Here is a 5,648-nt window from a genome sequence, read left to right on the forward strand (position 1 = left end):
TGCTTTGCGTGACGTAAATGGTGCACTTGCCTGCTTCACAAAGGCGAACAGTTCACGAATGTGGCCTTGCTTGTTTGACTCTTCCAATTTTGTGCACTGTTCATTCCAGTAATGTTCCTTATCTCGTCTCGCTTCTCTCTGAAATTCTGCATTTAGCAATTTGAATTCGATACTAGTGCCAGAGGCCTTGGCTGTTCATCTCTTTCTTGAAATTTCAATTGACGCATCTGATAACCATTGCGATTTCTTTGCTGGTTCTTTGTACAGAACAAATTTTTTTGATTCATCCATTATGATTGCTTTCATTTCTTCCCACAGATCGTCTGGGTCTTTTCCTTTTGTACTCAGCAGTTCGAATCAGTTTTTTACCTCTATTCCATATTGTGCTGGAATATTGTTGGTATAAGACGTCGCATTGTAGGCGTCCTTTTGATGATGTTGAACCGGAGCTTCACTTTAGCGACGAGTAGCTAATGGTCAGAGCCACAATCCGCACCTGGGAGTGGTTTAACTGCTTGTATTGAGCTCTTCCATTGTTGTTGGCAGAGAAAGTAGTCGATCTGATTGTGATGTTGACTGTTAGACGATGCCCATGTGTATAAGCTGCGTTTAGGCTCTTCAAAACACATGTTCATGATCAGTAGCCGATTTTCCTGACAGAACTAAACCAGTCGGTCCCCGGCCTCATTCCGTTCTCCTAATCCGAATTTGCCAGCCACCAGTGGCTCTTCTCCTTTTCTTCATCCTACTTTTGCATTGAAATCTCCAGCAATAAAGATGATGTCTTTAGCAAGACTTTGGTCGACTGCTTGTTGGAGATCTGCATAAAATTGTTCAATATCCTCTTCTGTTGCATCTGAAGTGGGCGCATAAACCTGCAGCAGTGTGATAGTGTGGGGTTTCCTGTAGAAAAGAACGGACACGATTCTGTCGTTGATTGCATTGAACCCCTGAACGGACTTGGCGATTTTCTTTTTCATGATCACAGCTACTCCATTACGTCTGATGTTGTCGTTACTGGAGTACTAAACTGCATAATCATCGCTGTTAAAGTATCCACTGCCAATCCAGTGAAGTTCGATGACACCAAGGATATCGATATTGAGATGTTCCATCTCCCTTTTAGCGATATTCAGTTTGCCCGTGTTCATGCCACGGACTTTCCATGTACCGATGTTGTGAGCCTTAGTAAAACGCAGATGACTTCTTTCGCATGAAGCTGCTTCAGCATAACGGAGTCCTGACGGCTTTATCCGATCCACATCATGAATGCTTGAATTACTCGAAGGTCGTCGTTGTTCTTCCCTGGTAGCTTGTTGGGTGCCTTCTGGCCCAGGGGGCCCACCTTCCAGCACCATATTCGAAAGCGATTATTTGTGATCCATAAAGTATTTTGACAGTAATAGTGGAGTAGTTTGCCATTTCTTTCTCCACCCCTCCCCATTTATCCAGGCTTGGGACCGGCACGTAGCTGTTGACAACTACATGGCTGGGTTTAGACATTACCATTACACAAAGCCAGACACCAGCTGCCAGCCACAGCAGATAGATAGAGGTATATAGCACAGCAGGTAGATAGAGGTATATAGCACAGCAGGTAGATATTATTATTATCATCATTTATTTATATGGCACCACAAGTGCTCCACAGCGCCTTTACAAAGTACATAAACAAATTGTAGACAAGCGACTTACAGAACAATACAATACTGGACAAGGACATGGATAATATACATTGCTACATTAGCGACCATAACACCCAGATAAGCAACAGAGCATAAGCAACCAAGTGTTAGGTGCCCTAGTGGTGAGTAAGAAGTAGATGAAACTAAAGTAGGGAGAAGTACAAGAGGGTAGATGGCCCTGTTCGTAAGAGCTTACATTCTAAAAGGGGAGGGGCAGACAAACGGGTGACACAGATGGGGTAGATGCGGAGGAAGGAGCATGTAGCAGGGAGTTAGAATGAGAGCTGGAGAGCATTGATGAAGTAGTGGGTCTTGAGAGCCCATTTGAAGTATTGCAAAGAGGTGGAGAGTCTGATCGGGAGTGGGAGAGAGTTCCAGAGGTGGGGAGCAGTGCCGGCAAAATCTTGGAGGTGGGAGTGGGAGAAAGTAATCAGCTGGCATGAAAGGTGGCGTGCATTCTTTGAACGAAGAGAGCGGACAGGAGTGAAGGGAGATGAGATCAGAGATGTATATGGAAGAAGATTGGATGAGGGCTTTGTAAGCGAGCATGAGAACGTTAAATTGGGTTCTAAAAGGGAAGGGGAGTCAGTGTAGGGCTTGTAGGAGAGGGGAGGCAGATGTAGAGCATTTGGAGAGGAAGATAAGTGGTGCAGAGGCATTAAGGACAGACTGGAGAGGAGAGAGATGGGATTTGGGGAGGCCAGATAGGAGGAGGTTACAGTAGTCCAATCTGGAGATGACCAGTGAGTGTAAGAGGGTTTTAGTAGCATCCTGGGTGAGACAGGGTCTGATCTTAGAAATATTTTTGAGATGGAAACGACAGGACTGTGAAAGATTCTGGATATGTGGTTTGAAGGAGAGGGATGAGTCCAGGATAACACCAAGACAGCATACCTTGGGACTAGATGAGATAGTTATTCCATCAATTGATCAAGAAATAGTGGGAAGTGAGGTTATGTGGGAGGGTGGGAAGACAATCAGCTCTGTCTTAGACATTAAGTTTAAGAAATCGCTGGGACATCCAGGAAGGGATAGCAGAGAGACATTTGGACATACGAGTGAGGGGGGGAGAGATCAGGGGAGGAAAGGTAGATCTGAGTATCATCAGCATAGAGATGATAATGGAGGTCAAAAGAGCTGATGAGTTAACCTAGAGACGACGTATAGCGTGAGAATAGTAGAGGTCCAGGAACAGAACCTTAGGGAACACCTACTGTAAGAGGCTAAGGGGGGGAAGAGGAGTCATGAGAGGAAACTGACAAAGATCGGTCAGAGAGGAAGGAGGACAGCCAGGAGAGGGCAGTGTCACGTAGACCAAGGGAGTGAAGGGTATGCAACAGGAGAGGGTGGTGCACAGTGTCAAAAGCAGCAGAGAGATGAATGAGAAGAGAGTAGTGGCCTTTGGATTTGGCAGCAAGGAGGTCGTTGCTGACTTTCGTGAGGGCAGTTTCAGTGGAGTGGAGAGAACGGAGGCCGGACTAAAAAGGGTCAAGGAGGGAGTGGGAGGAAAGAAAAGTGGTAAGGCGGTTGTAGACAATCCACTCAAGGAGTTTGGAGGCAAAACGGAAGAGAGAGATGGTTCGGTAGTTAGAAAGAAGGTTAGGATCAAGGGTAGGTTTTTTTAAGAATGGGGGAGACAAGGGCATGCTTGAATGCAGAAGGAACAGTGACTGATGCATAGCAGAGGTTAATGAGGTTTGCAAGATGGGAGCAGGCAGAAAGAAAGAGGAGGCGGGAGGGGATAGGATCAAGGGGGGAGGTGGAAGCGGGGGAAAACCGGATGAGGGCCATGACTTCCTCTCCAGATACAGGGGAGAAGGATGTAAGAGTTGGTAAAGTTGATGGGGAGGGGTGATCTGGGAAAGGAGTATGAATACCTAATGATCTATATACCTTAATGTCACTATTTAGCGTTGCAAGTCGCACAAGAAATAATTGCTTTCCAGACTTTGAGTGTGGTTCCAAAGCACAAAAAGTTATTATTCACACAAAATCAAAAGGGAACCTTTTAGTGTAAGTGTGCAATGTGTCGGTGTGGGGGTATTAAAAGACGCTAGTATGCGTTGTACATCTACGTGTTTGTGGAGTACACCATGGTACGTGCGTTGCGGGGTTCATATTATATGTATTAATGTACGTATTTGTATAATGAGGATTTTTAACATAGGGCAGTGGCAGACGCACAACGCTAATAATCAACATAGCGCTGTACACGGATAAGATGTGGGATTCGCAAAATGGCGTTGTGCTACCATTCGCAAAATGGCGTTGTGCCAATATTAATTTTATCATTTAGGTCTCAGCCAATCATCCGGCTTCGACAGGAGTAGGTGGAGAGCTGGTTGGATGTGATCTCCTAACGTACGGATAGAGGTATATAGCACAGCCAGTAGATAGAGGTATATAGCACAGCCGGTAGATAGAGGCATGGTATATAGCACAGCAGGTAGATAGAGGCATGGTATATAGCACAGCAGGTAGATAGAGGCATGGTATATAGCACAGCAGGTAGATAGAGGCGTGGTATATAGCACAGCAGGTAGATAGAGGCGTGGTATATAGCACAGCAGATAGAGACGTGGTATATAGCACAGCAGGTAAATAGAGGCATGGTATATAGCGAAGCAGGTAGATAGAGGCATGGTATATAACACAGCAGGTAGATAGAGGCGTGGTATATAGCACAGCAGTTAGATAGAGGCATGGTATATAGCACAGCAGGCAGATAGAGATGTGGTATATAGCACAGCAGGTAGATAGAGGTGTGGTATATAGCACAGCAGGTAAATAGAGGCATGGTATATAGCGAAGCAGGTAGATAGAGGCATGGTATATAGCACAGCAAGTAGAGGCATGGTATATAGCGCAGCAGGTAGAGGCGTGGTATATAGCACAGCAAGTAGAGGCATGGTATATAGCGCAGCAGGTAGATAGAGACGTGGTATATAGCACAGCAAATAGAGGCATGGTATATAGCGAAGCAGGTAGATAGAGGCGTGGTATATAGCGCAGCAGGTAGATAGAGGTGTGGTATACAGTGCAGCAGGTAGATAGAGGTGTGGTATATAGTGCAGCAGGTAGATAGAGGCGTGGTATATAGCGCAGCAGGTAGATAGAGGTGTGGTATATAGTGCAGGTGTGGTATATAGTGCAGCAGGTAGATAGAGGCGTGGTATATAGCGCAGCAGGTAGATAGAGGCATGGTATATAGCACAGCAGGTAGATAGAAGCGTGGTATATAGCGCAGCAGGTAGATAGAGGCGTGGTATATAGCGCAGCAAGTAGAGGCATGGTATATAGTGCAGCAGGTAGATAGAGGCGTGGTATATAGCACAGCAAGTAGAGGCATGGTATATAGTGCAGCAGGTAGATAGAGACGTGGTATATAGCACAGCAGGTAGAGGCATGGTATATAGCACACCAAGTAGAGGCATGGTATATAGCGCAGCAGGTAGAGGCGTGGTATATAGCACAGCAAGTAGAGGCATGGTATATAGCGCAGCAGGTAGATAGAGACGTGGTATATAGCACAGCAAATAGAGGCATGGTATATAGCGAAGCAGGTAGATAGAGGCGTGGTATATAGCGCAGCAGGTAGATAGAGGTGTGGTATACAGTGCAGCAGGTAGATAGAGGTGTGGTATACAGTGCAGCAGGTGGATAGAGGCGTGGTATATAGCGCAGCAGGTAGATAGAGGTGTGGTATATAGTGCAGGTGTGGTATATAGTGCAGCAGGTAGATAGAGGCGTGGTATATAGTGCAGCAGGTAGATAGAGGCATGGTATATAGCACAGCAGGTAGATAGAAGCGTGGTATATAGCGCAGCAGGTAGATAGAGGCGTGGTATATAGCGCAGCAAGTAGAGGCATGGTATATAGTGCAGCAGGTAGATAGAGGCGTGGTATATAGCACAGCAAGTAGAGGCATGGTATATAGTGCAGCAGGTAGATAGAGACGTGGTA

The 5,648-nt window shown here is 45.9% G+C and overlaps 1 pseudogene; it reads right to left on the reverse strand.

The window, feature by feature from the left end:
* Positions 1 to 371: 371 nt before the first annotated feature.
* Positions 372 to 1,358, reverse strand: LOC148504700 (protein CFDP2 pseudogene; annotated as a pseudogene).
* Between the last annotated feature and the right edge of the window lie 4,290 nt (positions 1,359 to 5,648).

Source organism: Taudactylus pleione, unplaced genomic scaffold (genome assembly GCF_031769625.1).
Source record: "Taudactylus pleione unplaced genomic scaffold, aTauple2 ptg000460l, whole genome shotgun sequence".
NCBI lineage: Eukaryota > Metazoa > Chordata > Amphibia > Anura > Myobatrachidae > Taudactylus > Taudactylus pleione.